The sequence below is a fragment of the Lithobates pipiens genome, unplaced genomic scaffold, assembly GCF_037356315.1.
Source record: "Lithobates pipiens isolate NorthernLeopardFrog02 unplaced genomic scaffold, aLitPip1_a1.2 Scaffold_13, whole genome shotgun sequence".
Lineage (NCBI taxonomy): Eukaryota > Metazoa > Chordata > Amphibia > Anura > Ranidae > Lithobates > Lithobates pipiens.
Window position 1 is genome coordinate 415,872,115 of NW_027507718.1, and position 13,018 is coordinate 415,885,132.

The following is a 13,018-nucleotide window of genomic DNA, read 5'->3' on the forward strand; positions in this document are numbered from 1 at the left end:
CAAGTCCAGACCTGGCCCTGTGTATTTAAAAAAACTGTTGCGGTAGAAATCCTGCCAGAAATAAGAGGTCATTTTTGCAGGGGCAGAAGATGCCTGCTTCTCTCTGGAGTAGTATTGCCGAGTACCATCGTCATGCCCTTTTCATTTCCATTGTCTGATAGACATGGCCAGTTCAGGTAATGAGCCATATCTTTAGACTGGGAGCATCTGTAACTTGCAGTTTACCAAACAGGTTCACTGTAATGCTGCGTACACACGATCGAATTGTATGACGTACTTAGTCCATTGAAACGCATTTCAATGGACAATCCGCTTGTGTGTGGGCTTCAGCTGACTTTTTCAGCGTGAAGTCCGGAGTACTAAGAAGGTCGGTTTGCACACTAATCTTCCCGTCGTACTTTGATTTCAGCGGACAATACGTTCGTCACTATGCTAGTCCGAAGGACTAAGAATAACGCATGCCCAGAAAGGATTTACAGGGCGGAAGCGCTCTGTCTTGTAAAACTAGTGTTCGTATTGAAGCTAGCATATTCGTCATGCTGCTAATTTTGTGATCTTTTAATATAGCACATTCTTTTCTTCTTCATAATGCGAGAAAAGTGAAGTTGCTTTGCTGCTTATATTCACACAGAGTTATCACAAATGTCTTTATTCATCCTCATCTTATGATTAATATTCCAATTCGAGAATAAAAAAAAAAAAAAATAACGGACGAATTAAGCTGAAGTCTGAAAAGCGCGAATCGTCTCTAACCAAACTTCCACTAACGCAAAGTCAGCAGAAGGAGCCCAAAGGGTGCTTTGCTGTGTCTTGGACTTCCTATTTCTAGTCCCATCATACGTGCTGTACGTCATCACGCAAGCTTTCGTCGGACTGTTTGTGTATCCGTGTGTGGCCAAGTCCGTTCGGTAGAAAGTCCGCCGGATTGTATGACGGACTAAGTACGTCATACAGTTCGATCGTGTGTACGCGGCATTAGAAACAATAATACAAAAAAGGGCCAGAATGGCAAAGAACTTGCATACTCTGCAGAATAACGCAAACTTATTTAGGGTAACATGTGGCTGCATAGGGTCACAGGGTCACTCCGAGGACTACAGAGGGTATCTATTCAATATTTTTTCTAATACTATTAGAAGCAGTCTGACATGAAATAGATGGGTTGCTTTTGTTTATGCATACTTTGGACCTAAAGAACGAACCCAGACATTGCAATGTTTTCATTTACTCTAGGTCATTCTTTCTATTACTAGTTCTTAGTATATGCAACTGCCAAATCAGGGAATTTACTTTGCTGATAAGTATACGTTTTATCTTATTTGTTCAGAAATAAATGTGGCATTTCCTGTTGTAGTATCTTTATAGCCCTTATCTTGCAAAAAATACTGGGTGCTGTCAGTATTGATTTTAAACTTAACAGCAATATACAGTATTACGCTTTGGATTTCCTTGTGTATTACACTCTGTATTTCCAGCTGTGGTGCATTGAGATTTGTGTAAGAAAAATTACATGACATATAGCTGACGTCTTGTGACAGATATATAGTGCTCATTACATGCCTAGTAATAGAGTTACAACCTCTTCTTGACATTTTGTGTAGTAACATTGGAGATGATTTATAAAAACAGGAGGGAAGGAGAATGTCTGTGTTATCAACAACAACCAGCCAGATTTCAGTGGCCACAAAAAAATGTTGGCAAATTAAAAGTGACTATATGTTTTGACTTATTGCTGTAAGGTGTAATTGCTGATGTGACTATCATTTTTAAATTGATGCTGTTCCATATTTCCATGATTCTCTTTCACAATAAAGATTTGTAGACTCGCCTGTAGCAATTCTCTGCATATCAGCATATCAGTAGACATGTGCATAACGAAAAAAAGTTTTGTTTCGTTTAGATTAGTTAATCTAGTTATTTTGTTTCATTAATTTCCTTCAATTCGTATTCAGGAATAATATTCAGAATTTTCTTCTAATTTACCCACTTTTTTTTTTTTTAAGTTTTCAAATCGCTAAATTTAGAATCTGTTGAAACTAAAATGTTATATTTTTTTTCGATTTAAATGCGGAAAAGTGAACAAACAAAAGAAAATCTTCATCAAATGATTACAATGACTTTTTATATCACCCTTCGCTTAACAAAAACAGCATTATTTCAAAATGGTACTCTAATAATACATACAGTCTTTGATTTCAGAAATATGTTTGCAGTTGGAATTCAAATTAAATTTAATGTAAAATTAGATTCAAATTTTCCATTAGAATTTCGGAAATGTGGGCAAATTTTGTTTAGTTATTCGGAGCATTCAGTGAACTTACTTTATACTGTAATTCAGGTACTCAGATATATCCAAATCTCCAAATACAGAAAAATTTGTCCGAATATTTATTCTGAACAAAACAAACCACATATTAGACATGTGCAGAGTGAAATATTTTGTTTCGGAATTTCGTTTTCATCCGAAAAATTAATTTTAGTTACTCCCGAAATTAGTTTTTTTTTTATTTAGTTTTTAGTTCAAAAATTGCATTAGTCCGAAAATCCACATGAATTACGGTCGAATCTGTCTTTGAAGGCTTATGGTGTTTGTCAAATTTATAAAGAATATTCGACGGAGCTGCTAAACTCTATATAGCATACTACAACATGAACTTTAGAACCCTATTAAAGTCTATGGGACTCCAACTTTCAAAATCTAAAGTGCTAATTTTAAAGGCTAATATGCAAGTTACTGTCCTAAAAAGTGTTTGGGGGCCTGGGTCCTGCCCCAGGGGACATGTATCAATGCAAAAAAAGTTTTAAAAACGGCTGTTTTTTCGGAAGCAGTGATTTTAATAATGATTAAAGTGAAACAATAAAAGTGTAATATTCCTTTAAATTTCGTGCCTGGGGGGTGTCTATAGTATGCCTGTGAATGGGTGCATGTTTCCCGTGCTTAGAACTGTCCCTGCACAAAGTGTAATTTCGCAAGGAAAAAAAGTCATTTAAAATCACTCGCGGCTATAATGAATTGTCAGCTCCCGTAATACAGAGAACACTAATTGAAAGTCATTCAAAGTGGTTGTGGGGGTCTGCGGGCTTGGGGCTTATCAGAATCTGGACACCCCCTTTAACAATGGGACCCCCAGATCCTGGCCCCCCTGTTTGAAATGGTAAGGGGGTACAAAACTACCCCTACCATTTCACAAAGAAAGCATAAAAAATTGTTAAATAAAGCCCCATACACACTATCAGTTTTTCTGCTGAGTTTTTCCCTCAGATTTACCAAAACCATGTAGTACAAGGGCCTGCCTGATTGCATACAAATTGAAACTCCTAAGGTTTGACCTCATATTATATGGTTTTGGTAAATCTGAAGGAAAAACTCAGCAGAAAAACTGATAGTGTTTATGGGGCTTAAGACAAACACACTTTTGAAAAAGTCCTTTATTAAAAATAAAAAAAATAAAAAAGATTCCAGCGGTGGTAATCCACTCTTGTTATCCAGCAACGGATGATCATCTCTCCGGGGTTCAGCGATGGCTGATCTGATCCAGCACAGCGAATCCATCCATCATCTGTCTCCATGGAAGAGACACTGCGGGATCCCGGCAGCCTGACGTTTCTTATATGTGGAGGGCGGGGCCACCCGTCACCTGACCCCCCTCTGATGCAAATGGGGAAGCCGGGCTTCCCCAATGACATGTGGGTGACCCCGCCCACCTCTGATGTAACGCAAACCTGTGTTACATCAGAGGGGGGCGGGGTCACCCATACGTCATTGGGGAAGTCTGGCTTCCCCATTTGCATCAGAGGGGGGGGGGTCAGGTGACGGGTGGCCCAGCCCTCCGCATATAAGAAACGTCAGGCTGCCGGGATCCCGCAGTGTCTCCTCCATGGAGACAGAAGATGGATGGATTTGCTGCGCTGGATCAGATCAGCCAGCGCTGGACCCCGGAGAGATGATCATCCATTGCTGGATAGCAAGAGTGGATTACCACCACTGGAATCTTTTTAATTTTTTTTTATTTTTAATAAAGGACCATTTCAAACAGGGGGGGCTGGGATATGGGTGTCCCCTTGTTAAAGGGGGCTTCCAGATTCTGATAAGTCCCCCGCCCGCAGACCCCTACAACCACCAGCTAGGGTTGTGGGGATGAGGCCCTTGTCTCCATCAACATGGGGACATGGTGCTTTGAGGGGACCCCAAAGCATCTTCCCAATGTTGAGGGCATGTGGCCTGGTATGGTTCAGGAGGGGAGGGGCGCTCTCTCGTTCCCCCCTCTTTTCCTGTGGCCTGCCAGGTTGCGTGCTCGGACAAAGGGTCTGGTATGGATTCTTAGGGGGACCCCGCGTCAATTTTTTTTTTTATTTGACGCGGGGTTCCCCTTAATATCCATAGCAGACCTGAAGGGCCTGGTAATTGAATTTGGGGGAACCCCGCGCTTTTTTTTTATCAATGACTTTCAATGAGTGTCTCTGTATTACGGGAGCCGACAATTCATTATAGCCACGAGTGATTTTAAATGCCTTTTTTCCTGCAGAAATGACACTTTGTGCAGGGACAGTTCTAAGCACGGGAAACATGCACCCCTTCACCTACACCCATACGGTATTAACATGCAATTATTTATTCAGTTTCCCCTCCTTCAGTGTCATGCTACAAGATACCTAGTTTAGTTTTGTTCTCAGTGTATCAGGCATTTCATTCACTATTCCTTCAGAATGACTGCTAAACTGAAATCAGCCACATAGTGAGTGTATTGCTTTCAATGGGTCTAATTAGATTTCAGCCAGACTGATGAATGCGCACTGAAAGAAAAAAAGCAAAACAGGCTTACTTAAAGGGTAATTACAATATCGTGGAAAAATTCTAGGAAAAAAAAAATTATACAGCATTTACACTTGCTACAAAAGCCATGTTTTTAGCCATGTAATTTTTTTGGTAATGTAAGAATTACCTTTACTTTTCATTCTGCACCCACTGCAATTTTCTGTAAAATTCAATACAATAGGGCAACCTGGAAAATTGGTGCACAGCAGAGGTCCCCAACCCCCTGGCCATAGACCAGTGGACAAGCACAGACCAGGCTTGGTTGTATCAATGCCCGCAGCACTGCCCCCATCACCACCCATGGCACTGCCCCCATCACAACTGTTTGGTCCACCACCATGAGCTTCTCAATCTCATAGGAGTGGAAGCCTATTTAAATGACTGTGCATGTACTGGTTTTCCCCATTCCTGACTTGTAAAGCCAGATTCCTTGCAGAGGCTGTAGCATTGAGGAGGTTTTACTGGTAGTAAGTTTTTTCACTCACAAAGTGACATTCTGCATCTGGTGGCTGTGGTGTCAGGCTACAGTGACATGCTGCATCTGGTGGCTGTGGTGTCAGGCTACAGTGACATGCTGCATCTGGTGGCAGGCTACAGTAACACGCTGCATCTGGTGGCTGCAGTAGCAGGCTGCAGTAACAGTGGCAGGCTAAAGTGACACGGTGCATCTGGTGGAAGGGTACAGTGATACACTGCATCTGGTGGCTGGCTGAAGTAACACGCTGCATCTGATGGCAAGCTACAGTGACATGCTGCATTTGGTGGCTTGGTTGGCAGGCCACAGTGACACAGTGCATCTGGTGGAAGGGCATCTGGTGGAAGGGTACAGTGATACACTGAATCTGGTGGCAGGCTGAAGTAACACGCTGCATCTGATGGCAAGCTACAGTGACATGCTGCATTTGGTGGCTTGGTTGGCAGGCCATAGTGACACAGTGCATCTGGTGTCAGGCTACAGTAACAGCCTGAATCTGGTGTTTGGGGTGGCAGGCTACAGTGACAGGCTGCATCTTGTGGTAGGCTACAGTAATAGGCTGCATCTGGTGGCTGGGGTGGCAGGCTACAGTGACAAGCTGCATCTGGTAACTGCAGTGGCAGACCACAGTGACAGGCTGCATCTGGTGGCTGCAATGGTGGGCTACAGTAACATGCTGTATCTAGTGACAGGCTACAGTGACACAGTGCATCTGGTGGCAATGTACAGTGATATGCTACATCTGGTGGCAGTCTACAGTGACATGCTGCATCAGGTGGCTGAGGTGGCAGGCTGCTGTAATATGCTGTATCTAGTGGCAGGCTACAGTGATAGGCTGCATTTGGTGGCTCGGATGGCAGGCTACAGTCATAGGCTGCATCTGGTGGCTGTGCTGGAAGGTTACAGTAACACGCTATTTCTGGTGGCAGGCTACAGTGACAAGCTGCATCTGGTGGCTGTGGTGGAAGGCTGCAGTAACACGCTGTTTCTGGTGGCAAGCTACAGTGACACCGTGCATCCAGTGGCAGGGTACAGTGATGTGCTACATCTGGTGGCAGGCTGCAGTAACACGCTGCATCTGGTGGCAGGCTACAGTGACATGTTGTATCTGGTGGCAGGCTACAGTGACACCGTGCATCCAGTGGCAGGGTATAGTGATGTGCTGCATCTAGTGGCAGGCTGCAGTAACATGCTGCATCTGGTGGCAGGCTACAGTGACAGGCTGCATCTGGTGGCAGGGGTGGCAGGCTATAGTGACACAATGCATCTGATGGCAGGCTACAGTGACAGCAAGCTGCATCTGGTGGCTGCAGTGGCAGGCTACAGTGATAGGCTGCATCTGATGGCAGGCTACAGTGATACCCTGTATCTTGTGGTTGCGATGCAATGATAGAAATAACACGCTACTGAAGCACTAACACCTGCCCCCCCCCCCCCATCACCCCTAAGCCTCTAATACTTCCACTGACTCTCTCAACTGTCACTTCCGGCCAGGAGAATGGAACGCAAGCTACAAGCTGCTTTCTGACCACGTCTCTACACTAGTTTAGGCCAATGGTTTTTACAGTGACACCAGTTCTGTCATCATAACAGTAATTAAAATATTCAGTAAGCTGTTTTTTATCATTAAACCTGAGGATATTACTTTATGAAGAGTTTTCTTTTTCCTATATTACGTGTGGCATACTGTTTATTTCTGGAGCCCGGAGTCACAAATTGGAGGATAGCCATTATAGAGGAGACACAGGAGGACAACAGAGAACACTGCATTGGATTTTGTCCCCAGTAAATGACTTACAGGTCATAAAGCAAAGGAGTCCAACCCATCTGGTGAGTTTGGATTCTTACACCACTCCCAGGAGGTGGACATGACACCGCTGGGACACGGAGCACTATAGCACCTTTTTTTCACCAAAGAAAAGGACTTATTACCTTCACCAATTTCACGTTATGCACTATAATAAATTTCACTTCCTACTGATATATCAATAATACTACTGTATATGTAATTTAGTTCACAATAATTATGTATGTACTGTATGTATGTAATGCCTAGATCCTCTGATTCCTCTTCTACCAAATTGTAATGTAACTGTAATGTCTGCCCTCATGTTGTAAAGCGCTGAGCAAACTGTTGGCGCTATATAAAACCTGTATAATAATAATTATAATAATAATAGATCATCATGATACATAGTCACATGCCATACTAATCCATCCTAGGTTATCAACTATTTAGAAATCCCACATGAGTATACTCATTGGAGGAATTATGGTCAAGGAGGAGCGGGCGCTGTCTACCTACCATTTAAACAATCTTCATTTCTGATAGTACTTGACAAAACATTTGTAAAAAATATCAATATTCCTTTTGTATATGTCAGCCTATTTCTTTTGCTCTTTACAATGCACAGATCAATTATATGCAGTAATCCATAGCAAGCAATCATACACTGGTGCTCAATTTTCTTGGGGGGGGGGGGTGTGGCCCGCAGCCCCCACCCAGCCAGCCACCCCCCAGCCAGCCAATCATCCTCCACCCCCAGCACTCAGTTGATCAATCGCCGCACCCCCCATTGCTTGATAACGTGATCGCTGATACGCTTGTCCATCGCCCATCAGTCCCCTCACCAGCCCCGCACTTACCCCATCCAGGTCAAGGATTTGGCGACTTCCGCCCCGCCTCTCCTTCCTAGTCCCGTGGTTGCTTTTCCTCCTGGCCAATCAGGACTTAGGACTCACAGCTAAACGGGTCTTAGGACTCCCAGCCAATCGAGTCTCAGGACCCACTTCCTGATTGGACAGGAGGAGAAATGGGAAGACATTAGTGAATATTAATTTGCTAATGTCATATAACTCTGCTCCCTGAGCCTATCCTTTTTAAAGCCAATCAGAGCCTTATGCCTCGTACACACGGTCGGAGAATCCGTCGGAATGCGTCTTATCTGACCGTGTCGTCAGATAATCCGACTGTGTGTGGTATGCATCGGACTGATTCCGTCCGAATCTCCGTCTGATCCAATTTTCCAACATGTTGGAAATATTTCCCGCCCAACTGGGCCGGTCGGACGTAATCCGATCATGTGTAGAGAATTTTGATCGGACCAAGTGCCACGCATGCTCAGATCAAATTCCTACATCAAAGCTATTGGCTACTAGCCTGAATCTAGTCCCATCGTAACGAAATTACGTCATCACGTTCTGAAAGATCACATTTTTTCGATAACTTAGTCCGACCGTGTGTATGCAACAGTTTCGGACACAATCTGTCAGACTAAATCTGATGGACAAAATCCGACGGATTTGGTTGTGGAAATCTCCGACCGTGTGTGTACGTGTGCTTAGGCTCTAATCATGTGGCCGCCACTGCTGTGTACTACTCAAAATGGGGGTTTGACTTTCTGCTATTGGATTATTTTTCTTTTCTTGCTGTTCTATATGTTATTAAACAGACAATATTCATTCTTAAATTCTTTAATCTATATACAGAAACCATTTGTTTTAAAAGGTGCTGTTAATCATGATAAGTAAATTTTTTCAGACAAATCTAAAATAATTTAATAAGCAGGGTTATATGAAAGCCAGTGGCAATGCTGGAAACAGATGCTAGAAAAATTAGGCTGCATTTGGTGAGTAACTGTGACATTTTAAAAACAACAAAGGGTAAAGGGTTAAGTTGAGTCATGTTGACGGCAATAAGACAATACTAGAGGAAGTGTCTATGCCATTGGCGATGCTGCATGTGTGTTTTAACATTCACGGTCAGTGCTTATGGTTTGACAACTGGGATTGAAAATCCTTGTAGCAAAATAACAAGAGCATATAAAATAGACGCCATCTGCTGCAGGTGCATGTTTAAAGAGTAGGATTGTATCAAACTGAATTTATTTACTATATTTTTTTTATTTTGGTGTACACACTGCAACATTACTCTTTGTTTTACTTTATTAAGAGAAAATGAACTGCTGATGTTCCAAAACTGTATTTACAAAAGCAAAATATTATTGCTTTCTTTCATGGTAAATATAAAGTCTGACATAGAAAATTAGTTGTGTACTTACCTTAAAGCGGTAGTAAAGTCATTTTTGTATCTGTTACCTACAGGTAAGCTTATAATGAGGCTTACCTGTAGGTAAAAAGAATATCTCCCTATATTCTCCTTGCAATGAGCCTCTGACTTCAGCTGCGCATGCGCTCTGGGGGCTGAAAGTCCGGCAGAAACCGGAACTTGCCGGAAAGAAGTCTCTCACGTGCATGCGCGGGAGTGATGGCATCGCGGCTCCAGCCACTCACAGCGCCTGAGCCGTGATACACGCTAAGGGAAAATGTCAGCTCCCTTGGCGTGGCCCGGGTGAGATACCGATATCTCGCTCTAAGGTAAGTATTTCATAATGAGCTAGTATGCGCATACTAGCTCGTTATGCCTTTTCCCCTACAGGTGCAAAAGAAAAAAAAAAAGTCAGCGGGTTTACTATGGTTTTAAAATATATTTCTTGAAGTCCATTGAGGGAAAACAGAATTAAGAAACAGTTGATGTGTCCAAAAGCAGTCCAAATGAGGAGTAGGCAACAGTCATTAACAGATCCAAGAAATAACTCGGAACGCTCTATAATTTAGGACTACGATAAGCACCAAAATCAAGTCTTAACCAGATGAAGTTAAGTCACCGGCAGGACTGAGTTTTGTGGCTTGTTTCTCCTGTGACAAGCATAGGGCAGCCCGTTGATTTCAATGCACTATGCTATATGTAGCATATAGGACATGTTGGTGTTCTGTGGGTTGCATGTTTTTTTACTGTGCAATTTGCAGCATTTGCCACTCGTTTTTCACATGGCAAAATGTGTGTTTGCTTCTGTGATTGGTGTGCCCTTACCAATTAATGGCACTGAAAGTGCAACTAGTAATTTTAGGTGTATAAAGGTGGCCATACACTACACAATCTGATTGTACAATCTCCTTTAGATTCATGATATGCAGCCATTTGTTCTCATCAAATGCAGCCACTTGTGTCCATCATATGCAGCTACTTGTGTCCATCTTATGGAGCCACTGTGCCCATCAAATGCAGCCACTGTGCCCATCAAATGCAGCCACTGTGCCCATCAAACGCAGCCACTGTGCCCATCAAACGCAGCCACTGTGCCCATCAAACGCAGCCACTTGTGCCCATCATAAGCAGCCACTTGTGACCATCGTATGCAGCCACTTGTGACCATCGTATGCAGCCACTTGTGCCCATCATATGCAGCCACTGAGTCCATCATATGCAGCCACTTGTGCCCGTCAAATGCAGCCACTTGTGCCCATCATATGCATCCATTGTGTCCATTGACCCCCCATTCGCGGGGCTCGCGGCTCTGGCAGCACCCCCAACACACACTCCCCCACCCGCATGCGGCTCTGACATTATTTATCACCAGGCAGCAGCTCCTCAGTGCACCAGAACATTGGCGACCTCCGCTCCAGCATGTGTCTTTGCGTCCTCCGCTGCTGAGCGCCAGGCATCTAATGGGGTGGTCTGGCGCTTTGGCCAATCAGGAAAGATGCCTGATGCCCTGCCTCCTAATTGGCGGGAAGGAAGGTTAGTGTGAAAATCTCAAAAATGAATTCGCTATCGTCACACAATTAGGTGGGATCAGGGCACACTCTCTGTGCCCCAAGCCTCTGGCTCTAATCAGGTGCTTCAAAAAGTACCACCCCCCTCCTGCCCCTGCCATAGGAATCCATGCATCCGGTGTCCTGAAAGGGGCCCAGTGGAGCACATTCTCAACAAGTCTAGTGGTCTATCTGTTAAGGTGAGTAACTGGCGTATCTATGATGGGAACAGACCACCAATTTACAAAATCAAGCAAAGCCAAAAGGTGAGAGTGTGCTATGTCTTACTTCATTACTCTGTGGGCACAATTCCTCCATTTAAATGAAACCACTAAACCTTTTATTCTAAACCAAGCAGGGTGAGGAAAATGTGCACTCTTATGTATACAAAGGAAACAAATGCATACTGTATAATCAATAACAACTCTATTATACAAATAAAAGGACAGAACCAAATTTGTGGTCATAAAATATGGCCATTTATATGACATTTGATATATGCATATGCACAACAATGAAAATAGTATCTCAGGCATGTCCACCCCCCCCCCCCCCCCCCCTCCAAACCTGTATCAGTTGGATTAGCATGTGAATAGACTGGTGCAAAATGGACAGGATCGACTTGTCAGGCTCTAGTAGACTTCAAACAAAATGGCACACAGACAGACACCAGCTCCTTGTTGCATGAATTTGAATAAAATGAGTAAAATATGGCTTCGGCTTCCGCTCTCTACCTGTAGAAAAATCCTCAGATGCGTTTCACCCTTTTTCGAGGGTTAATCTTGGAGGCCTCTACGATTAAGCCCCAAAAAGGGCAAAATGTTCTCTACAGGTGCTGAAGTCATCTTTTACCCATTTTATTCACATTTGTGCAGCAGCAAGTCAGTGTCTGCATACAATCAGCTGCCATTTTATTTGATATATGTGACTATCGATTATATAGCTTCCAGGGTCAACACGTTTTGTGATTAGTCCACTTCTTCAGGATCCTTGCCTACTGTATATACTGTATATGAGATGGTTTGGTTAAGAGTGAAAGGTTTAGTGCTCAATTTACATAATGCCTTTCAAAAGACAAAGTTCTGATACACTCTCAGGTGGGTTCCAGCCCGTTTAGAGAAACTATGTTGTCAATAGTGGGTAGAGTTGAAATGTTTTTGCAGTTGTAAGAGTTCTAAAAAAAACAAGGTCAAAACTACTAAGGAATCATTATGTCTACAAAGCAAGGACTAGACTTTCTCCAGCTCAAATGAGAAAAAGGAGGAAATAGAGGGATTATGGGGGGTTGGTTTACAAGTGTCCTAAATCTCCTGTAGTCAGCAGTATAACCTGTCTGACTGTGAGTTCCTGTTTTTCCCAATGAACAAGAAGAATTTTTTTTAAAACAATGTCAAGTCACAGGCTAGAGGTAAAGAGGCGACAAGCCTCTATTGCTTAACTACAGTTACGAATAGACAGGTCACTATCCTGGTTATGCTGCCTGTGTAAATCATAGAACATGACAGACAAAAAGGCAGAAACAAAAGAGAAGTATGGGAATTTTTTTTTTGTTTGGGGAAATCATATTTACCTAGGTGGATACAGCATTGGTTCGATGTGCTGCATCAGTCCACCCTATCCCCCCCTCCCCGCTGGCTCTAAGACTGAGAACTGAGCAATCAAACATCGCCGATCACTCGGTTCTCAGACCTCCTTGTCAGTCACTGACTTTTTTGCTCCATCCCTCCAAGTTCACTGAAGTGCTAGGATGTGGAGGGGGTGGGAACGGCTGGCTCAGGCTCTAATCGGCTCGCTGAGAGGCTGAGCCAGGTGCTGGTCCAGGCATGTAGGCAAATCCTGACCATATTGTCATGATCTTTCCCGAGTCTGGACCTGCTTTGTGACATCATCCGCCAGTGCACTGTCTGCACTGAAAATGGGTCACAGGAGTGCAGAATGAACTGTACTCCTGTGTTTCACAGAAGAAGTACAGCCAAACGCGCTTTGACTGTACTTTTCCTTTAAGGCAATAATGAACTCAAAAGCAAATATTTCAGCTTACCAATTCTGTGTAGTAAAAATAAAAATATAATTGCGCTACCAGAATAATATAAAAAGTCTAGCAGCCAGCAAAAACAATGAGGAATTGTAAA